The sequence below is a fragment of the Camelus dromedarius genome, chromosome 3, assembly GCF_036321535.1.
Source record: "Camelus dromedarius isolate mCamDro1 chromosome 3, mCamDro1.pat, whole genome shotgun sequence".
Taxonomy (NCBI): domain Eukaryota; kingdom Metazoa; phylum Chordata; class Mammalia; order Artiodactyla; family Camelidae; genus Camelus; species Camelus dromedarius.
Genome location: NC_087438.1, coordinates 58,130,376 through 58,155,558, shown reverse-complemented (window position 1 = coordinate 58,155,558; position 25,183 = coordinate 58,130,376). Strand labels below are relative to the sequence as shown.

Sequence of the window (25,183 nt, the reverse complement as noted above, 5' to 3'; positions counted from 1 at the left end):
CAATTCTTATACAATTTTTAATAGACTCATTAGAAGAAACAAATGTCACAAAATGTTCATTACCTATTAAAGACGTGATATCAAATTCTTAATTTGAATTCCAAGAAGCATAGGAAGCATGACAACTGTGAGTTTAATTAGCTTAAGCTGATAAATTGTATCTTAAAAATAAAGATTATATACCACCCAAATGAATCCTTTCACATAAGTTTAAGATTTATTGCTAAGTGTGGCATTCACAGGCCAATTATAAAAGTTGTTAGGTTATGAATATAAAAGGAAAGAAAAATGGAAAATTCATATATCTTGTCAAAGACATTTTAATTCCTCTTATGTCCCCAGTCTCTGGAGCAAATGGAAAGGCCACAAAATTTCAGGAGACAGGGTACTTGTTAGTGTATTAGGGTTATCTACTTCTATATTTCATCTACTAGAAATTGTCACCTTGTCTTCCAAAATATTTTTGCCCTCCGAGTTAGAGAATAGTTCAGTCCCTCTAGAAAAGACATTTTGTTAACTGTGTATTTATCCCTTTTTATTATGTTCTATGTTGTCTGAGTATTGATAATGAAATCTCATAGAGAGTCAGGAAGAAGAAAATCTTTAGTGCATTATTTCTATTTATTAAAGAAATTATTTATATGTTGAACATTTATCTCTATTTCTTACAGATTTTCATGATTAAAAACAAAAAGAAAGCATTTTTCATAATTTCAATTTGCTTGAGAAAAAGGAATTAGGTTTTAAAAACTATTATTTTTGTTTTTCAAATTAATTTCCTTTGCAATGACATTCCAACAAAAAGTTATGGCCATGGTACTCATACCATTATAAGCTTATACTCCTCTTTTAATGGAGATGGTCAAATTTAGCTCTTCTTCTTCATATCTGCTAAGTGTCCTATTGTGTCAGACATATGTCTTGACAGCTTTTCTTTAATAGTCCAAGGTCGCTATTGACCCCTTTGACAGCATAAGCCTCCATGGAAAGTGCCCCAATTTTCTATGGGCAGTAAACAGGATGGAAAAACTACCCAGCTACAAACAGGATCATTTCTCATGGAAATGGAGGAATGACTCAGAGGGGGAAACCAAATCCTCAGAGAATCATTTCTCAGAACACCCCAACCATGGATCTGACGACACCTGTCCAGCAGGAGTGCACAAGTCCAACGAACCAGTGACTGCTCTGTGCCTACCTTTTCTTCTCTGGAGGTGTCTATTGTGGTACTCTGCCTCTGTTTGCATGTTATGTTGAGTGTGTGTGTATGTAGGAGCAGATTCACAGAACTACACAAACTCAAGGATTTAAGAGGAGCCATAACCAAGGAACCTAACATGAGATGCATCATCTGCACTGGCCCTCATTTAGGTGATGAAAACCTGGGTCTCAAGCCTGACCCTCCAACTGAACATGATGAGGTAAACCATTAACTTTTTGAACCTCAGTTTCTTCATCTGTAAAATGATAGAAATTAAACCTGATTATTCCTGATGTTCCTTCTCATTCTTTTTCTGATAATGTTACCTGCAATTTTTCATTATTGGTATCACTTTACTATATTGGCTGCATCAAGGATTGTTAATTTACCTTATTGTACCCTATATACTTTTGTTGGGTCTTTGCAGGCAGCAGATTCCCAGAGAGCAATAATCGTATCCTCTTTGCATCCTCTAAACTCTCCAGAGTGCTTATTTTAGAGCCAAGTATTCATTAGATGCTTAATAAATATTAAATGATGAACATGACCATGTTAATCTGTGGTGTCCTAGGCTGACTGCACTATTGCTGCTGACATTTCTTTTGCTTATTAAAACCATTAGCAACATGAGTGTGTGCTCTTTGCTACTTTGACATGACAGGTGGAGGAGCTTACAGCAGTGACCTAGTTCAGGGCTTCTCAAATGACTAGAAATTAACTTCTAACTTCATGATGAAATTCATGAATAATTTACATAGTATGAACAGAGATACTTCTCATCAGATCACTGACACAAAAGAGGTTGTGTTCGTGGGTTATTTGGGATATATTTTGACCAGATGATCTTTGTTTCAAAGGGACTCTTTGATAAAGAGTAAAAAAGCCTTTGATCAGCCAAATGAGATACTTAAATAAGAGACCTAAGAGCTAGGCTTTGTAAATGAGGAAGGCTTGGTGAACTATGTGGAGCAAACCTGCGCTATGATGCATTTTTGAGAACTATAGTTTTTCATGATTCACAGTCCAAATAAATGAAGCCAGAAACATTCTAATGTCATTTTACATAGAACCTTTTCTCTTAAAACCACTTTATTTCAACTTGCAGGTTCTACGTAGACTAAAGTAAATGATAAAAAGCCACAAAAGTCTCAAATTCCTCTTTGAAATCCTTCTGACCTCCTCAAGTGTCTTCTAAGGGATGCCATTACCTATGTCTTGGCCCTTTGACCTAGACTTACTATTTGGAGGTTTGAGTGTTGAGTTCGCTAATCAAAGAAAAACCAGCTCTTAAGACTTTTTAAAAATTATGCCTAGGAAAAGAACCACAGGATTCATTTTTCCCCAGTAGATATCACAGAAATTGTGATTATATGGAATAAAAAGGATTTATCTATTGTCTGGTTAATATAATCAATATAATCAGATAAAGGGAGCAAATATGTCATTCTATCAGATGCATTTTCTGAGTTTGCTATTTAAGTGAATTATGTAGACCTAGGCTTTAAAACTAAAGGCCATTTTTACACTATAAAAAGAAGAGTCCAGTTTAATATGAAAGCCATTAGAACAAGCTTCTCTCTCTGTCTCTGTCTTTGTCTCTGTCTCTCTCTCTCTTTCACACACACACACGTACACACAATCATACTTATATATAATTAGGGTATAGGATTTTAAGATTCAGGGAAAAGTCATTTCTTACTGACAAAAAGGATGACTTTGCCAGTTTTATTACCCCCATCACTATCAGCAGTCATTTGGAAATTTGTATGGAAAAAAGAAATGGCTTTTCTTGACATACCTTGATTCTTTATTTTCATAGTATTCCTTTAGTCATAGTAACTGAAATGAATTTCAAGATCATGCTTAAATGAAAGATTCAATCTTTTGTGGTCCATTGAATTTGCAATGCTTATAACGGGAAGGATAGTCATCTTACAAAGCTAAATCCTCTGCATCTCTTCTGACTCAGCAGACTTCTATCAGATTGCTGAGCCAGGGAAAGCTAGGCTGGTCATGTGGGCAGCAGTGGGAAGTCAGAGAATTGTTTCTTGCCCTTAAGAACTATGGAAATGCCCCTGGTGAAGTTAAGCCTTAAACTCTGTGACTGTAGAGATGTTACAGAAGGAATGACGTACTGTGATGGCGCTGATCTCTGGTGGGAACCTATGTCCACCTGTGAATAAAGTCTTTTTGTGATAATTATCCTGAGGCTTTCAGAATTCATTTAAATTTCATTTGTAATGTTAAAGAGCTTATAGGAGCCACAGGGCCTGTTGTCTGTTATTTTTACTACTTCCAGTCCAGCAGTCTGAGAAGCCTGACTCTGAGCCATGCTGGAAGATGGCAGGAGTCATACCCGGGGTGTTCTTGCCATGCCTTGGATTTCCTCCTTGTCAGATGGTTGAGTTAAAGAAGGGAGTTAAGTCACGGTCAGAACTCTTTCATCTGAAGATCATTCTAAGCAGGTGAACAATGATTTTCACTTAATACTCAGGAATTAGTATCAGTAAGAGCATCTTTTGTCAAAGCACTATTGAAAAGAATAACATGTACACTTCTGGTTGAACTTATAATAATAATACATTTCTGCTCATGCTTCTGGCCCCTAGCCCAAGAATATCAAGAAATCAAGCATTTTCCTTAGGACACAGACTTGTTCTTTTCCTGTCGTTTTCTCTAAACAATTTCACTTGCTGACAATAAGATTACAGTGAGCCTTTTTGTAAAATGTTCATATTTAATTTCTTAGTTTTTATCTTCTAAATCTCCCTATATCTATTGATGGATGATACATAATGTTACTAGATTAGAAGCGGGAGGATGAATCTTATGAGGTTTGGATGCTGTTTAAACCTGGAGCAAAAAATTTTTTTTTTCATTTGGACTTGTTATTTTCTAAAGTACTTAAAAATTTTTTAAACCACCTCATTGTTCTCCTGTTAGCACACAACAAATCATGGGTTTTGGATTCATAATAACCTGGGTTTAGATACTGGTCCTGTCACTAAACTACCTTGTGATTTTAGGTAAATCATACTGAGTAGCAGGCAACCAAGAAATGTTGGCTTCCTTTCCTGATTTTTCCTATTTTGCTGTTAATATCATTTATTTGCCATTCGAAACACAGCTCTTTCTTTTCATTTTAAAATCCACTTTCTTATCCATGTAAAATAATATACCTGCTACCCAGGTATTCCAAAATACAATACATGTGAGAGTCATATTATACAAATGTAACTGGGATGGATAGATAGACAGACAGACACACAATCTGTTTCCAGAGCTGTATTTCTCCCTCAGCAGCAGGAGTGTCTCTGGAGACATCTGCAAATGTGTGAAAATGTTTTGAGTTATCATGAGGATAAGAGTATTTCTGGCATTTAGTAGGTGGGACTAGAGATACTAAAACCCTGCAGTGTGTGGGACAGCCCTGCACACTGAAGGACTGTTCTAGTATCAACAGCATGTTTGATAAGCATTACTCCAGAAGAAACTCCAGAAGGAGAAGAGCATTACAGATGTATAATCTTTAAGATGCCTCTTCCTGTCACTTGTTTCTTCCACAGAGATGAGAGGTGATCCTGAAGTGCCCTCTTTCTCTCTCTATTCCTAAACCACAAAATCTTTCTCTGCCAGCCATAGGCTTCTGTCTCCCTTCTCCTGTCCTATCTTACTTGGTTATTTATTATTTACTTCCACTTAGCCTGTTTGGTTTCTAGCATTTTCTCTGAATTTTTCCTTTGTCCTCTAAGAGACTTCTAGAGGTAGCTTGGTAAGCAAGATTATTTTGCTCCTAAGAAGCTTGAAGAAGGAAGAGAGGAAATTCTGAGAACTCATCCACTAATGATGTTTATTCCTATTCCACATGCACAAGTAGTGATGCTCCTGCTGCCAGAACCTGAAGTCCCAGGGAGCCAGAGAGTGACAGCAACAGTGTGGAAAGGCAAGTGAGGGCAGGTTGCCACTCCAGTCAACACTTTTATGTGTATGATCACTGAAACAGGCACAAGGACACCAGTATTGAAGGTAAGCATTTCCTGAAGCTGATTTTGTAAGTAGACACTTAGGTAGCAAGTGCCATCAGTAATCTGTGCATCGGTCTCTTTTTGGAATTATTATATATATACACACATACACATATGCATTTATATGTATTTTATGAATTGGGATTTTATATATATGCTGATTACACATGTGATTGTATTTTCCATGTCAGTATTGTTTTCAACTGTCCATGTCTATTGGTATATAGATATATAAAATATTATTTACATTCTCAAAATCTGAAATGTATGATAAAAATAGGGGTATATTTTTATAAGGGTAAAATTTCTCCCTGAACATGAATAAGCTCATTACTGTTTTACAAACTATTGGAGAAATTGTATTATGTAAAAAGAGCTAAAGTCAACGGTAGAAGAATAGAAGGAATTCATGTGAACATATAATGTATTCTAATTAATAGGAATCTTTGCAATTGCATATCTCAGTATGGCACTCATATGGGTCTCTGAACCTATACATTGACCAAATAAGAATTTTGTATTTCAGGACAATTACAAAAGGAAGCAAGTATCACTATTTGATCAATCGTTTCTGTCTTTATCTATGAGGACAAATTGTAACTTGAATTATACATTAACCTGAAGGAGGGCATACGTCATCTATGTTTGGGCAAATTCAGAAAGTGAGACACACCACCCAAACAACCATATCTTTTGTTTAAAAACTTTTATGGCTCATAAATTCTACTTCAATTATCATAGCTTATATTTAAAAAGAAAACAAAAAAATGTTTCAAGTATGGAAATGTTACCCTATCATCAGAAATGTCATAAATATACCAGACTCTTATTTTATTTTTGTTCCTTATGCTTTCTCATAAGAATAACTGAAATAGAAAGAGATGGAAATAAAATTCATATAACAGAAAGAAAAATCCATGGGGAATGAAGCAATTCTATTAAATATTGGAAAAATTGTATGGTATCTTAGGTTTTAAATTTATTGTTTCACCAAACAGTATTTCCAAGGTGGGAAAAAAGTACCTCTAGTTTGCCAAAAACTAACATTGAATTTTTTACATTAAAATGAGTGCTTGTGAGAATCCACTGGGATACTGCCACACTTGGATGGCCAGTGTTCATATGCAGTTGTTGCTTAAAGGAGAATATTAGGAATCTTGTATGAAGGAAAAGCTCACTTCAGGCAGGTCAAGAATAATATTCAATTCAATAATTTGAAACCATAAGTATTTTAAATTGTTCTTTTGGTAAGGGGGGATCTCTAGACCATCTATTCTTCCTAGCCATCATGCCTTCACAAAGACTGCATTGCTAAAGAATATAGCAGTTAAAAATTCTGTAATCCTGTTTCTTTGACAGAACTTCTTACATGAAATTAAGATAAGGCAAACATCCATTTCATGATGGTGAACTTATTTATAATGTTTTGTCGATTTTATACATGATAATTCTATTCTCTTTCTCATTAACAAGTCCAGGAATAATATAATACTGCAGCCTTGTGACACAGAAAATTATTTTAAAACTCTATTTATATAGACTCACAGACGTAGAAGACAAACTGGTTACCAGAGGGGAAGAGGGGAGAGATAGATAAAGACTTTTGGATGAACAGATAAACATCACTATATATGTAATAGATTAAACAACAAGGACCTACTGTATAGCACATGGAACTATATTCAATTTCTTGTAATGAACCATAATGGAAAAGAAACTGAAAAAAAATATATGCATGTATACATATAACGGAATCACTTTGCTGCATACCTGAAACTAACATTGTAAACTGACTCCACTTCAATGAAAAATAAGAATTTTAAAAAACCTTCTATCTATAATTGGAAACAGTATGGTTCAGACAGATTGGACTGAGTACCTGATCATCCTGGGAAGAACGTTGAGGAGTTGTTACATTTGACTTTGAGGCCCGGCTTAAGCTTTGTGCAAATCATTGAACTCTGGTTGTTTCCTCATTTCTGAAATGAAGATGATACATTACTTACAGTTTTAAAGTATAGTTGTGAAAAGTTTTTATCCCTAGCCCCTGGCATAAAGGCTGATATAAAGCAGGCATTCAAAAATTTTATTCACCAAATCAATAAAAGGAAATACTTCTCAAACTGTAAAAACTATGTATTAATTGTACTCAAAATTAAATGTTTTCTTCTCCATGCCACCTTTTCTAATTGCATTGTGTTTTTCTCTTTGCCCATGTTATTATCTGGTTTCAATTTCTTCTTTGAAATCTGTTTTAATATCAATGTAAATCTTTCTTTGTCCATGTTGGATGGAAAAGAAGTGGTCTAATTAAATAAATACTCCTTTTTAAACTGATGTCAACCTTGCTAGAACTTTAAAAAATTAATTTCTAATAAGAAGAGTATAGTAAAAACACTTAATGGTGTACATACAAAATACAAAATTAGTTAATTTTTTCTTTGGTAACTCTTAAAGCATTTCAGTATCATGGTATGCCTTTGGGCCATAGAATAGGAGGAAAGCAGGGAAAAAAATTGATATATTTTTCTAGCCCTACCTGTGTTTAAAGAGAGTATTATCTTCAGTTTTATAGAAGACACTCAGAAAGATTAGATGACATGCTCAAGGTCACATATTTGATTGATAGCAGAGCAACTCAAGTATGTCTAACTCAAAAATTTTATAATCTCTTCAATAAACCATTTTATAGTACACCAAAAACCCATTTACTTGGTAGAAAAATTAAAATCTGCTGAAAAAAATTTTATGAGTTAAGCCCAAAACATGTAGTCTCCTATAGTCATATGTTTTACTAGTAAGTACTTGAGGGAAACCAGGATGCAGACAAAAACTCTTTCTCTCTGTTCCTGTGTTGGGTAGAACATACCTCTCATTCTGAAATTTATGAGCCTTTAGTAGCTTGGTCTAACTGAATGGATTTTATTCTGTGGTTTTCTGTTGTCTTTTATTGTGAAAAGAAGCAACTGATAGTTGAGTGTCAGATTAAGTAAATAATCATTTCAGGCCCTTGGTTTTTCAGCCCTGGGTTTATGATTCCAGCACAGTTCTGGGATTAACAATAAATTTCTTGGACAATTGAAGTTTATAGAATATTCTGTTTATATGAATTTTCTAACTGAATTAAAATAGTATTCTTTAAATCAATTTCATTTGAAAGAAAAATTTATAGGCCGACAAATATGGATTCGTAGATTTCCCCTTCTTCCCACCAAATAATTGTAAATCTTCCTGTTACTCTTTTTGAATAGTGCCATGTCTTAGTTTTCCACTCAGTCTCAATTCCCTCATAAATAATGAAAGATATTTCCATGAAAAATGCTAACATTTGAGGAAACCACTTCTGAAATGAATTTTCCTAAACAGAGTGATTTTGTTTTAATTAATGCAATTTACGAATCCCAAACTGCTCCTTTACTGAGGGACTTTTTAGAAACTTACTGCACAGTGGGATTCATTAACAGGAGGATATTGTTGAAACATATTTCTGAATTATTTATTATTATTATCAGTTGTTAAAGTAGTAGTAACACAGCTACTCAAATTCTGAATACCAGCTTTGGGAATGTCGGCGTAACATGTAACCTGAAGTGTGAGCACGTGCATGTATGCACACACATGCCCCCTACCCACACACACACACACACACAACCCCAAATAAACAAACAAAACCCTCCCCTGTGAAATAAATGAATCTATCTATATGATAAGATACCAAAATAAGATTATAACATTGGTAGGCATAGTTATAAAAACCTACCAGTTACTGAAAATCATGTTATCATATCAACCTTTACCAAGTATATCACTATAGGTAAAATGTGCTGTACAATTTGGAAGATATGAAATGTTATAATACCTGGTCTCTGACATCTAGGGGTTTAAACCAAATGTAAAGACAGAGCATATACACATCACAAAACATATAATGGAAAGTCAGTATATACATGTCAAATAGTAATAAATAGTATAGGAATCAAAGAGGAAATGGAGAAATCTTGGCAAGTTCAGGTAGTCATGAAAGCATTCTAGAGATATAAACTGGACTTTGAAGGATATGTAGAAGTTACCTAGGTGGAGATGTGGGCAGAATGTTCCAAGAAGGCAAATGGCACTTGCTAAATGACAGTGATAAAAATGGAAAAATTCTGCTTGGGAGATGGATCTGACTGGAGTGAACGTTCTTTGTGTAAAAGTAGGAATGTGGTGGGAAAGACAGGCAGTGAGCACTGAAAACCAGAGTCAGGCATTTAGACCTCATTTCATTCAAGACATATTTGAATTCTATTTTAGGAAAATTAACCTGGAGCTACAGGTGCTATAACTTGAAATGTGGTGAGGGTGAGGTGAAGGGAAAAAGGGAGCAAAGGCACGCGGAGGGAGGTCAGCAAGACACCACGTGCACTTGCGCTGGCTGTGCACAGAGCATTTCTGGGGCACCATTGTATAAACTACAACCTGTACATCTCTGTGCTCAATGACTTTGCAGATAAAACAGAGATAAGGAGTAAACAGTACTGAAATGGAGGACAGAGAGTAAAGAAATTTAGGCAAAGAAAGCTTTGAATTAATGCAGCAAGTTAGGGCCCTGATTAGTGAGGTCAAATTATTTTTTAAAAAAGGGAAGCTATGTTCACGTTTGAAGTTCAAAGAGAAGGAGGCAATGGCAGAATGATTAAAGAGAAAATGCACTTAAAAGAACTGGTTCCTAAAGAGATTGGGATCGAAAGCCCAGACAGAGGATCTCGTCTGATAACATTTGGATACTTTTCCCTTTGAACCTAGAAGGGAGGAAGCAAAAATGGAAATAGATCATTTCACCATTATTTCCTCAAAAGACCACTACAAGCAGGGAGAGGTAACTAACAAGCCTATGAAATAAATTATATAAAAGTCAGGTGATTCTGACACACCAGTTGCTGTTATTCTTCCACCTGGGAAAGTTGAGAAAAGGATTTTCATTTGATCCTGGGGCCATGTGGTTGTAACTGTTACAATGTTGAATTTGAATATCTGGCATTTCAGGGCCAAGTAATAAGCCCTAATGTGTCCTCCAGCATATACAGGCCTCTAACTGCATTTTTAGAGGGACAAGGGAGCTGAGACATCTCGTTAGCTCAGTAAAGTGTCCTGTGAAGTTGAAGTTGTCATTGCTGTCATACTAATCTTATGTTTTTAGGTCAGTTAACATGACGATATATTTAATTATACAACTTCCACATTATCAATGAATGTTATGTTCTAAATCAATGAATATTCACCTAACATTTTACAATGATCAAAATACTGGGCTAGCATTTAGATGTTACATAGACCTATAAGATTTTGTTATTATCCTCAAGGGGGATGCCATACAGTTGAGAAAGCCACACACACACACACACACACACGCATAATAAAAGCCAGTGTAAAATACCAAATGGTTGGTAAAGCTAACAAGAATTGGGACCTCAGAGGAGAGAGTAAGTGATCATTAAGGAGCAAGACTTTATAGAGAAGTGTGGCTGTCCTCTAACCTGAAAGCTAAGTAGTGATACCAACTGCGTAATTTAATTTAAATTTAATTAAATTTCTGTTTAAGACCAAAAGGACAAATAACCCCAGGAATATTTACTATAATCTGTAGTGCATATTAGGTTCATGAGTCCTGTTTTACTCATAACTAAATCACCATTTTGGATTGTCAAAGCCTTTAAAAGTAGACATTTATTTTTCTCCTATAGTAATGCATGTTTATGGTAGGAATCCTGGAAAGTATAAAGAAGTTTATATGTGATGTACTGAAGTGTAGATAAAACATGATCCCACCAGAGATAAACACTGTTAGCATACTGTCATATGTCTTTCCACGGCAGGTTTGAATATTTTAATGTAGCCCTTGACTGAGTCTGTCTTGCACTTTCTGACTAGATTCTTCCATTAGAGTGTCTGCTCCCTAAGTTCAGTAACAGGAAATTCATCTTTTTATCTCTCCACTGAGCAAAGCACCATTATCTCCTCACACATATGACAAGAAATAGAGATCACTGCCTGCTTTTCACAGTAGACTAGTAAATTCTTGCCTTTTAAATTTAAATTTACTGTAAATAAGATTTTTTTGCCACTCACAACTTATGTTTAAACCTAAATCTGAGAAACATTCCTTACATGTATCTGACGGTAGTTAAAAGGCCTCTTAGGTATGAATTCCCCTTCTTTATTTTAAGCAGTGCTTAAAAATGAAGTGGTTTTTCTTGGTTATCAGTATATAATTTAAGTCCCCCTCCCCCTGCCTTCTTCCCAGGCCACATATAAGAGGTTCTTCTTCAGCATTTTTTAGGTTTCTGAGACACTGATTCATTCTTCAATCATTATGTGCTCTGTAATGGGATGAAATTCTGAGAAAATGTTGGCAGCTGATTTCAGTGGAAGGAAGCTCTTAAACATATTAAGCACAGAATGATCTGTTCTTGAACAAATGTCCATGACTTTTGTTTCTACATGATTGCTTCTCTGAAAGTTCATGGGAACTGCTAGAGAGTGTTCTTTTAATCAAGTCAAAGAGTTGCAAACAGGATTGTTGAACACAGAGTTGGACTTCCCAATAACTGAATACTTGATCTGCTGTCTGTGAGTAAATTTGTCTTGTTTATTAATCTTTAGAGAAAGAAACTAAAAAAAAAAAGTTAGTATAGTGGCACACCACAGGAGACTGCTCAATGGTTTAGGCTTATAGAAACCTGCTAGATCTATTAATGGAGGTAGCTCAGATTTACACAAAGGAGCATGATGGTTAGGACCTTAAGTACTTATTCCTTTAAATTTACTTTTAAAATAAACTTAAGATTGCATTTTTATTGAAAAAGTAATACATGCATGTGGTAAAAAGTTCAGAGAGTTCTATAGTTCTTTTTCCTAGAGTCTATTACCAGTTTTTTCTGTATCCTTCTAGTAATTTTTTGTATATACATGCATATTTTTTCCATAAGTAGAAACAGTGCTCACATTATTCTGCAACATACTTGTCTTTTATGTCTTCCATCTTTAAAAATAGCATATCTTGGAAATTATTCTATATCAATGTGTGTCTATATGTATATATAATTCATTACTATATTTTTAGATAGATATACAATTTATTTATTCCTCTGTAGATGAATATCCAAGTTATTTCTGGAATTTTGGAATTTCAACAATCTTCCAATGAATATTCTTGTATATCCTGATCTTTTTAGGTATGGGAAATAATAGATGTAGAATAATTCTTGCAGATGCTACAGAGAAAGAGAACATGAATTCATGACTGACTGACTACCAAGATGAAAAATCTTGGAGGTTTATCCCCAGACCATAGAAAATGAGTTTAGCAAAACTAGTGACATCACTTGAATGATCAGAAAATTTTGCTCGAAGAGAAAGAGCCAGTCAGCTGCTTGGGTTGCAGGGTAAAAAGCCTTAATAAAAAACAAAACAAAACAAAACAAAAACCCTGGAAGTAGTTCAAGTACTTATGTATTTTGGGAGCTATCCAGAGTACTGAAGAACTGCTGTAGGAAGCAGTCATTTCCACTGGGCCAGAAACCCCGGTCTCCCGAATTTATGGCTCTCCTGCCTTGAATCTTGCCCTCGAAATTTTAAACACCTCTAAAGTCAGCTGTCACCCCTCAGACTCCCCTTTCCCTGTCCTGAACTCATCTCATTCTCCACCTGCCTCAATCCAAATCTATCAGTTCTGTTTTCCAAACCAACCCCAGCTATGATCCATTCCCACCATTCAATGTTAGGATTCCAAGAGAAGTAAGCTACAAATGCAGCTGTAATGTTACATAAATTTGACTGGTTCCTGATAACGGTCTCAGTTTATATAACTACACACAAATATACCAATAATGTATTAAATACAGCTGACCCTTGAACAACATGGGTTTGAAATGTGCAGATCCACTTTTTCATGGATTTTTCCAATAAATATAGTAAATGTAGTATTTTTATGCTACAGATATTTAAATTAACTCAGTGTGGGGAAAAGTTTGTGTTCAATTAAAGATTTCAATATATGGAATCAACAGAACTAGGGTTTGGGTCCTTTTTCTATCCAAACTGTTTCAGCTTCTTGCCCTGAGATGAGTCGTTTATCAGTTTATTTGTTCTTGAGGCAGAGATAGATAGCAGTACAAGGATTTTCCACTCTGTGGGGAGAGGAGCAGTGTTCGTGCCCCTAATCTTCCCTTTATTGTTAAGGGTCAACAGTACATTTCTGTTTTATTAGAGTAAACTTTATATGTCTGGAACTGTAAAGGTGCATCAGAAGCTAATGCCATAGTATCTTGGGACTTACTATTGCAGATTTTTGCTATCCTTTTCAATATAAAAAATAATCTTTTAAACATAATTGAATGACATTTATTCATGTAAAACATAATTGCAGATGTTTTCTGAAGTAAAGAAAATTTTTTTTCATTCTTGTTGAAAACAATGGATAACTTCAAAAAGTCAATGTATTCTATTCCACTGTTTCATTTATTTAGTTTTGATATGTGGACCACTTAATACATTGAATATTTTTGTGGAAATACAGAATTTGTAGAATTTTCCAGTTGGCAAAATGAGAAGATTTTTTTTTTATCTTGGAAATCCTCTCACTAAAGGACTCAGATTACAGGGAATAAGACAAGGGGAGGGTCTGGTATAGTTCCCTCATCTAGACTATGAGAGAGACAGAAATAGAGGGGAGGAGAGTAAGAGTGAGATCCTCAGAGGTACAAGAACACATAGTCAAAATTGCTTAAACAAAAGGAGGTTATTAGTTAATGTGCATGAACATTCTAATGAAACAGTTTGATTCAGGGGCCTCAGGTACCCACTACCCACTAGAGTCTCTCTTTATTTTTGGCTTTGCTTCATCTGTATTCACTACCATCTCAAATATATGGTCCTTGGATGGTAATATGGTGATTGCAGAAACTTCAGCCCTATCGACATCCTCCGAGATTCAAATTCAATGTCTTTTTTGCCCAATCCTTCTGGTTACTGAGGTAAAATCATATTCCTAGACATATATGATACATACAATATATGTACGTCAAGTCACTATGCTGTATACTTTGTACAGTGCTTTATGTCAATTGTATCTGAATAAAACTGGGGAAAAAATGACAATAGAAATTCACTTTCAAGCCTTAAAGCTGTACATTAGCACAAGGTAAAAGCTAATTTAAAATAATAAAAAACAGAAGCTAGAAAGGGGGGTTGCTGCTAATAATTATGGAAGGATATTGCAAACTGGGACTGTCCCCAGACAAAGAACACATTCATATTCCTTACAATTCACCCAAGGCTGCATGAATAGTCAAACCCCGTACAACGATCAGATCCACTAAATTTCAGTTTAAGCATTTCAGAGAATCAAAAAATTTGAGAATTGGTGAGGATTTTAAATAGTATCTAAATTTATACAAGAGAAATCTGAAGCTCACAGAAGAATTATGACTTACTCACGGTCACACAATTCTTTGGCACTAAAGTTGTTTATAGAACCCAGGCATTTGACTCCTCATGCAGTATTCTTTCTACTGTAACAACTCTATAAATAGTACAAATACTAGCATCTTCCTATCTAAGGTCAGGTTTTCTTACTTTTAGGTAAATGTCTTTTCCACATCAGGACACAATTAAATGCTTTCATGAGAAAGTCATGTAGATCAACCCAGAATAGAATTTGCTTGTAAACCTGAGCATGAAAATAGGAAGCCTGAATTTTTAATCATAGGTCATCCATCCTTTTACAAAACCTATGTTTTGTCATTTGTACATGAAGATTAACTCCTGATTCAACGGTGCAATCTAAAAAGTACCAGTAGTCGATTCACATGGTTTCGAGAGCCCCAGATAATATATGTTTATAGTCTAAAAGTATCCCCAAGAATACATAAGCCAGATGTCATGGAGACCTGGAGCTCTTCTGAAGACACTGATGCTAACTCACTCAGGATCAGACTAGAGGAAGCTTCCAACAAGAAGGCTGTGCCTTGGGGTGCCCAGAGTGTAAATGATTCATTCTGGGTCTTAAAGGGTCAGAATAAGGAATCAAAATTTTTGGTGACCAGGAGAGCTGCAATTTTAAGTGGGTTAATCTGTGTAAGCCTATTGGGAAGGTGACACTGTGGCAGTATAGCAGAGAGGATGCAAGATAAAGGAGAGGATGGAGGGTGCAGGCAATTTCCTTGTCCTATGATTTGACTTTGGGGGTGAGAGGGTGAGTTCAAGAACCAGACTAGGGCTGGATTTGAAATCTGAACCCACTGCCTATCAACTGCATCACTCTGAAAAAGTTAAACTTTTGTGTCTAGCTGTCATCCCCCATCAAATGGAGAACAATAATTGGTCTTGCCTTAAAAGTTTTTATACAAATATGATAATATTTGTAGCATGCTTAGAATAACACCTCAAATGTAGTAAGCAGAGATTAGATGCTAGCTATCATTGTCACTGCCTTTAATACCACCCTCAGGACAAGCAGCTTTCTGGGGACTAGGACTCTGAAGGCTGGCATTGGGGCTGTTGTCTCAGTCTAACAGCCTTCAATGCCACATCATCTCCATCATTATTTTTATAATAGGAACACACTGCATAAAAAAGGTCAAAGTCTATTTCCCTTCCTTCTCCTAAGCTCCTGATGGGTTCCTAAAGTGAGAGAGACAAAAGCTTTTCCTCTGCATTTGCCATCTATCAGTTAAGAGACCCAAGTAGGAAAAAAAAGTGTTTATTTATGTCAAGGATATTCTTGTGACAAAGCTTTGTGATAGAGGAGATGAAAACTCCCTGATGTCAGAATCCAGGTCTCTTGGTATTTGCACATTATCCAGAGTAATTCCTTGCTCAGAGTTGCAGAATAATATGTATAAATGTCAAACAACTGAATCATTCAAAGATTACAAAGATGGGGATCAACCTGGCATTGAAAGAATAAAACTAAACAGGGAGCAAGGCTTATAAAGCATGATTTGGTTAATTAAAAAAAAATGCATTGAGACAAATGGAAATTATCAGCAAGAGAAAGTGAAACCATCTGGAAAGAAGGAACTGAGAGACATTAGCCTAAAACAAGAAGGGCGCCTGGAGTGAGGAGGGAATGAAGCAGAAATACAGAGAAACAAAATAGAAAGAGACAAGGAAGATAAGATGGAAAACAGGTATGAGCAGCAGTCACGGAGTTTTATAGGAGGATAAAAACAGTAGTTTGAAACAACTAGGTTTTTGGCAACCAGAAAACAGGCAATAACAGGCGTGACAAGCATGAAGCTGCAATGAATGTCTGTTCACAGACTATTTGTGATCCACTGATGCAGCTATTTCACAAGAGATTTGAAGAACTACTTGAGAGAAAATTGAGGAGGTTGCACACATAGGACTTTTTATGGTTCATCATGGTTATTTACTTTTTTCTATAACATATAAAATTATTCTAAACTATGGCAATAATCTCAGTTCAAATTTTGGTGTAAATTGTTTTATTCTCTATAAAAAGCACATCAGATTGGAGATGTGTGGAAGGGAGGCTTCTCAGCATTCGGTTTTACATCCCTGAAACTAATTCCACTTCTATGCCAAGTAGATGTTGGAAATTTCCCGTTGACTATTACACAAATTTCAAAAAGTCAAACCATTGAGTCAGAGGATAGTTTATGGCCCATTAACAATACATTGGCTTCTCAGAACTGTAAACATAGCCTTATGGATCTTAATGTAATTGTTTAGGATGAGTGTGTTGGCAAGAACTGTTAGAGTCTGTTAACGCAGTCTGGAAAGCAACGTGTTTTAAGCAAATCTGCAAAATGTTACCAACTCATTAAGCTACGAGCTTTACGGTTCAGTGTTCTAAAGCGATTCTGTGAGACACTTCTGAACGAGGCTGTATATCCAGTTCTGGTTCTGCCATGATTGATGTGTACATAAAAGGGGCTGACTACATTTCTCACTGCATTATGCTGATGATGTTTCCACATTATTGTTGCTTTTTTCCCCTTAAACATTATTCTTTCATTCTGTTAAATAACTAAAAGAGTGCAGAGAAGCACTTAAACACATTCTATGGAATAGATTTAGCTGTATTTAAATATATTATAGGGACCTCAGAGGTGCTTCCAAGGCTATATTCCACAGATACAGTGTCACTGTCAATGCAGCCCCCTCCCCAGCAGGCTCCCTTAAAGTTCAGTTCACCATAGACACTGGGAATTGGAAGGGACTTTAGATATCATACAGTCCAACCTCGTAGTCATTGAAGCAATACTTTCTAGAGCATCTCTGTTGGATAGACTAAAATTCAGTACATTTTAAGGGAAGCAGTCTTGATTCAGTGAAAGGGTATTCAGTTGCGAATGGAAGAAACACAACTTAAATAAGGGGAATTAGCCCTCAAGACTGAAAAATTCAACAGTTTCTCATTCACAACATGGGTGATTTGAAGGTTTCAAATTCTGTTACCATCTTTCTCCACCTCCCAATCCTGCTTTATTTCAGATGAATTTCTTTCCTGTCAGCTTTCTCCTTGTGGCACCATTCAGGACTCCAGTGTTATATCTTAGCATCCCCATGGACAGAAAAAAAATGGAAATTCCACTTCTAACAGTTCTAGATTTGAGTATGGTAGACTGACTCACATCATATACCCACTTTTAAACCAAACACTGGACCCAGGGAAGAAGGAAGACATGGAATCTTCAAGTTAGGTCATGTACTCACACAGAAGCAGCTACCAAACCAGGGTGGTTTGGTAATTTAACTGATTTGACCTGGATTATTTTCAATTGCCTTCTTTCTTTCATTCTCAGCAACACGGTGAGACACAATCCTTTCTCCTACCTCTCCAGTCAATTTCTTTCCTTCTATTGACACTGATACTGCTTTAATTCAATTGTCATTAAGGCTTTCCCTGGGGCAACAGTTAGAGATACCTCATTGTCTCTAGCCTTCTCCTCTCTAAATTATTTTTTATATTGTTGCCAGAGTGATCAAATTCAAACCCCACACCAACCCACCCAACCCATGCCTTTAATTTCTATCCATTTCTTTTTCATCTCAAATTCTACCTTCTTTAAGTTGAGATCAATAATTCTCTCTTTTATTATATCATGATTTTCTCTACTTTCATTATATATTAGGTCTTTGATGCCTGTGTCCTCCACTAGATTATGAGTAGTCAGAGGGCATGCCCCATATCTTATCTGTCTTCGTACCCACAAAAGTACTGAGAATGAGATCTTGCCCAAAATAAGGTTTCAATAAAGGTTAGCCAAATGTAATTACTGAGGAGCTGAACAGTTCAATATAAACAATAAGCATTTTAAGAATGCAATCTGGGCCACAGTACTTAAGAAAAGATGCATATATCACTATGGAAGATTTTGTAACCCTATTATTAAGTAGCAGCCAAAGTTAGGTCTCAGCATCCAGTCAATAACAGGAGTTAGTTTTCCATGGGTCTCTTGCATTTCTATAAATCTTGCAAATGATTTATTCTTACCAATCTTTTCAAAGATGTTTCTAGTGAAAATATATAACTTTGGAACACAGAGGCAATGTCTTTCTCTAGAGCAACATACATGTTTGCTTATGATCCATTATAAAAGGTTCATGTTTCCTGAAGTTTCTGTCCTATAATGCAACCCACTCCATATGCAGGTGGGACGACTCACCCCTCATCACAGCACCCTGTGGGAGCAGGGACTCAGGGAACCAAGGTAAGGAAATGGTGATACTCTGGCTACTGCTACTGTTGAGAGTTACAGAGCCTTTGCCCCTGACTCAGGCGTCTTACGCCTTTCACCAGCATTCATGAAATTGTGGCAGGCTAACCTGTTAACTTGCAACTAGGGAACATCTCCAAACTTTCAGAGTTATTAAGAGTCCGTGCCACAAATAGGCTCTAGATGTTCTTCTTTCCCTCTGAGACTCTGGTTTTTCCAATGGTATACCACACCATTGATACACCACTAACAGAATTGTAGTTGTGGTCTTGTATGATCCCACTGGATATTTTTAGGATCTAGGATGATAGAGTCAACATTTTGATTATAAAATCCATTAATGTATACCAAGAAGCAGTAAACTGACAAATTATAGTTACATTTACTGTTCACCTATCATGTACCAAATATGTCAATTAATTTCATTGTGTGTTCCTTATATAAGTGAGTAATACTACCACCTACCCAGTTGTACAAGCGACACATCTATACGTCTTTCCCAATTCGTCACTCTTATTTTCCTCTATGCCTAATTAGACTTGCATTTCTAGAGATCTATTGCCTCTTGAGTTTTTCTACTTCTTTCCATGTATATATACTACTTCTACCATAGCCTCTCCCCCTAATTAATAAAGAAATCTCCTAAATCTTCTCCTCATCTTGTGATTCCTACCATCAGTTCTGTATGCTGAACCAGAGACAACATTCCAAAATGGAAATCTGATTGAATTATTTTCTTTCTTAAAAACTTACCACTGACTCCCACTGCCTTCTAGATATAACCTATACTCCCAAATGACAGCTGTATTTAACAGAGACTCTAAATGATAGTAAATTATACAAGATAGAAGTATATTTCTCTCTAAGATACCATTTTGGGGATTGACCATCAAAGGTTGGTATAGTGATTCTGCTCCTTAAGTTATCATGAAACTTTGCTTTGCAGTCTCTAGGCTGTCCCTCATCCACAGTGTCTAAGAAGGTTCCATATCATGACTGTGTTGTAAGAGTTTGACGAAAACAATGGAGAAACAGATGAGTGTGTCTTCCTTTCTATGAAAAGATGACTAGAAATTTGTTTAGACCTCTCTATGCTTATATTCCCTTGGTCAGAATTTAGTCCTATGTTCATACCTGGCTGCAAGGAAGGCTAAGAAATACAGTTTGCATTCTGGGAGCCCATATGCCCAGTTGAAAACTGGGGTTTAATTATTATAGAAAATTGATGGTGGGTGATCATCAGATTTTTCAGTTGACTCCCTCAATTGGACTATGAGCTCCTGATGACTGTAAATATGTCTCAGTCGCATTCAAATTTCAACATCTAATAATGCTTGCGTATAATAGGCCAATAAAAATAACTGAATAAAAAATGAATTATGTTCATGATAATATGACAAATGTGAACATTAATATCTACATTTTACATATGAAGAAACTTGGGCTCGAGATTGGATAAGCTGGCCAACATCAAGATGACCAGTCAGGAATAAAACTTAAATCTGTCTGACTCTTGAATTCAGGACTTTTTTACTCCACCACACCTGCATCCCTTTTAATATTAGAACATTTCAAGAATATTTTAAAATAATCACTTTTTATCTCAGTTGTATAATTCCAGATAAACTAATTTTCTTGGTCTCCCCTCTCCCCATTGAAATACAGAATGGGAAGCTTTTGAGAGACTTTCTAATGCTAACTTTCTCTAATTATAGTAAAGATATCATGTGGAAATTTAGTTAAGAGAACAATGACAGTCTTTTATTACTGAACTCTTCCTAAGTGGCTGGACACATCTGTTTCTCTGTGCCTTTTAACCAGCTTTATTCTTTTAAATTAGCATCTTATACTATCTTTAACACTTAATCCTCTTTTTGCTACTCGTGAAAGCAGGAGGCATGTGAATAAATATATAAAAACATTTTCTGGAATTTCCTCAGGGAGACATTTGTAGCGGCCATTCTTAAGTGGATGATAATAGCAAGGGCTCTCTCTAACCTTTGCTGGGAGGTTATGAAATAATCCTTGGTATGTTTTCACAAAGAAGCATTATATTCTAAAAATAATTATAAAAATAATTATACGATTTTAAAATTAATACTGGGTATGTAAGAACTGGTCAAAAATGATTGTGGTTGTTGGGAAGGGACTTTGAATGCAAGAGAAATCCCAAATATTCATTACTTTTCATTCTTTTTTAAAGACATTTTAATTGATATACCTGCTGTCCATTTGTTTTCCTTCTCATCTCTGTAGGAACACAGAATGAGAAAACTGAAATTCCATCTGTATCTAGTTAAAATATCTGTGATATCTATCTATCTATCTATCTATCTATCTATCTATCTATCTATCTATCTATCTATCTACAAAATGGATTATGAAGCTTGGATAGAAGAAGATAAATGAAATTATGTCTTGGAAAAGAATTGGAACTTATTAATATTTAAAGAAAGTATCTTGTATAGGAGAGGCTACAAATTTCCAGTGGACTTGAGGTTACAGAGAAAAAAATCTTTTCCTTTTTACATGTATTCTTCCAGTTGTGAAAATTGCCCCGTGGCATATAATGTATTCACTTTGGCAGCTTGCATACAACTAGTCTTGCCAATACACTTATTTGAAATTAAATTGACTTTTTTTTGAAATGTTTAGTTGGAATCCTTGAATTGCTCAGCAGACTCATGACCCAATTGATTGTCTGTCTCCCAAAGGGCACCTCTTTGCCACAGACCTCCAAAGTGTTAATTGCTTTACTGCCCAAAGCACTAAGGACCAAAAGGTTGTGAACTGACTTGATGCCTAACTCAGTTATTCATCAACAATATTTACATCACATATTATTACACAGCAATCACAGGTGCCCTGGTGTTCAATTCAGAATGTCCACCTTAATTAATTAGCCCCAATATTTACTTTAAGGTGAAATGACTTTCCCTTTTCCAAAATCTTTGAAATCTAGACAGTAGAGGTGATGGTGGTCAATAGTGATATATACTGAGCATAAACCCTAGAAGCAATGCTGACAAAGGTTTCTGAATTGAATTTGGCAGATATTTACATGTCTCCCACCTCTAGATTTCCCTCTGTCCTTCTAGACACTGTGGACTGGACAAGAGTGTAACATAATGTGTAATCACTTTTGAAAACTGGTATTCTTAGCCTTAAAACAAGATGTTGAGCTTTGCATCATTGAAAGATTATTTGAAAGATTATTTATATATTTTTTTGTTGAAACTGGATAAAACACAGGATGTAGCCTTTACCACAAAATTTCTCATTGAAAGAAGTATCTCACAAAAGGAAAAAAATGTATAGGAAGCAGGCTGGTAATGGATTTTTCAATTATGCCAAATAGAAATAAGATTTTTCTTTCTCTTTTAAAAAAGATGTGTGAAACAGATATCTACTTTCATTTTTGCTACCTACTAATCTCAAAAGCAAAAGCCAGTGTAACGATTTATGAGATAAAGTCACATACGTGAGGCATGATGAGTTAATTTGACTGGCTTATCACTTTAAATATACACTCTCCATATATTTGACATCATTACATTTGCTTGCTTATCAATCACAAAGAGAAAATTTGCTTTATTTTTCTTTTCAATACTGAACATAAAATGAAATTACCAAACAAATTCCCAATACCTAGCAAATCAGATTTCCATCTGGCTCCAACCTGACCTTATTACCTACTATTTATTTTAATGTGCTCTCTGATGTAACCAGTAGAACCACTCACTCATCTGTAGGTACTTTCTTATGTTGGTTCACTTCCATGTTTTGTTAATGCTGGTCTGTTCTGGAAAAATTTTTTTCTAACTTTTCAGAGCCAAATTTTTAAGTGTATTTGAAATCCCCTTCAAATGTCTTTTCCTTTTCCATCACCATTCTGTGTTGGGGGAGAGGAATTATATAAGTAAGAAAAGAACATTATTCTTCCTATGCTGCAGAGGGGCTTAAGAGAAGAAGTAGAGCAGTTATGAGGCTGTTGCAATAGTCTAAGAAAGATACAATGATAACCTGGGCCAGAGTAAAATCAATAGAAAAGGAGAGAAGTAGGTATACTGCATATATATAGGAAGTAGAATCAACTGGTCTTACTCATGACTTGATGATGGACCTGAATAAATAGGAGAAAGCAAATATAATTCCCCCTCTTTTTTTTTTTTTTTTTTTTTTGGTTTGAGTCAAATGGGGAAGGGTAGGAAAGTAAACATTTTCTGGTAAAAGTCAAGAGACCATTTTAGGCCATATTATGTTTAAAAGGTCTATTAGAGATCTAAATTGATGGAATAGGAGGGAAACTGGGTTATGAGTCAGGCTTTCAGAGGAGAGTCAAGGTTGGAATTATAAATAAGGAAATTGATAGTATACAAGTATTTATTGATACAACATTGTGAACTGACTATACTTCAATAAAAAAATAATATTTAAAAAAATGACATGAGATTGCCAAAGTATGGAAGCAAGATAAGTATCCATCATTAGAGGAACAGATAAAGGAGATGTCACACACACACACACACACACACATACACACACACACACATACACATATATACATACAATGGAATACTACTCAGTCATAAAAAGGGTAAAATTTTGCTGTTTGCAGTGACATTTATGGACTTGGAGGGCATTATGTTAAGTGAAATAAGTCAGATAATGAAAGACAAATACTGTGTATAACTTATATGTGGAACCTAAAAATACAATGAACTAGTGAATAAAACAAAAAAGCAGCAGACTCACAGATATAGAGAACAAACTAGTGGTTATCAGTGGGGATAGGGGACGGGCAATATAGGGGTAGGAAGAAAAGGGTTATGATGGGATTATATGAAGTCATATGGGTGAAACTTTTGAAAATTGTAAAGAAGTTTAGAATGTAAAGAATATTTCATTAATCAAAACATAAAATAAAGTGCATCCTCCCCCCAAAAAATCCATGAGCAAATAGGCAATCACCTAGGGAGACAGGTAGGGAAGAGAGGAAAGGACCAGTAGGGTAAGAAGAAAGGAGAGTTTCGTTTTGCAGAAGAAGGAATCACTGTTAACTAGCACCTAACACTGCTTGAGAGGCTGAGAAAACATGGAAAAGTACTCACTAATTTCGGTAACATGGAAATCATCTGGAACTCTGACAAGGGCTTCGCACAGCAAATGCTGGGAGTGGAAGCAGGACTGTAACAGGTAGAATTATGAATTGGAGATCAGAAAATGAAGGGAAAAATGAAGTTTAACCATAGAGGAAAGCTGAGGAGTGGGGCAGAGGTTAGCAAACAGTGGAGTACTGAGGGAGATTTCTCTTTCCTAATCTGGAAGAACATTAACATGAATGGGAATGATACTGTCAAGACGGGAAGACGGATGACACAAGGGGGGAGGAAAGCAGTCAAGCAGCAGTTTTCAAAAAGACTCTAAGAGCTAGACCCAGAGGTGAAGTAAGGAGACACTGGTCTTAGGTAGGATGAAAGGCAGTCCCCAGCGCACTGTGAAGAAAAGACACGTGTGCAGGTAGAGCACAGAATTGGTAGAGGGTATGTGAGAGGTCTAGAGTCTAATAGCTTCTGTTTTGTCAATGAATTGCTAGTTCCCATGTGGGAAGTACACAAAGTAGACCTGAAGACTGAAAGAAAGATAATTTACAAAAGACTTGTCTCTGAAAGTGGAAGCGTGAACACTGTAGGAGCAGGCAATTTCATGGAGCACTATTCTGTGCCCAAATGAGATTTGAAACGGAAATCTCCCTATTTTCTTCATTTACATTCAACTGCAGCTGGAGAGATGCAGAAGGAATCAGATTACTTTTTATTTTACATTATAATCAATCATTTACATATCTTAATTTTCCTTCATATAATAAGATAATAAAGAAAGAATATGAGAAACAACATAAGGAAATAATATAAAATTCACATCTGTATTCCCATAGCACTCAGCACACTGTAATCCCTTAATAAATATATCAACATATTTTAGAATGAATAAACATTTTCCTTGCTGTCCTTGTAAATCTGATAATTTTTAATTTTGAAAAGTAAAATACCATTATTAATTATGATAATAATTTATCTATACACCATATAATTTGCTCTATACACCATAAAGCAACAGAGAACCATGACTTGTTACTTTAGGAAATGAAGTCTGGCAGTATTTATATTTCCTTTTAAGTGGCCTTAAAACAATCCAGTTGAGTGATAGTCTTCTCAAACACCCATATA

General features: G+C 35.6%; 1 long non-coding RNA gene across 1 annotated transcript in view; it reads right to left on the bottom strand.

Moving 5' to 3' along the window:
• LOC116151968 (uncharacterized) overlaps positions 1-25,183 on the bottom strand; it is a 229,559-nt gene that overhangs the window by 26,203 nt on the left and 178,173 nt on the right. The window contains exon 3 of the long non-coding RNA XR_004135566.2: positions 7,106-7,205. This is a non-coding gene — a long non-coding RNA (uncharacterized LOC116151968). The remainder of the gene's footprint in view (positions 1-7,105; positions 7,206-25,183) is intronic.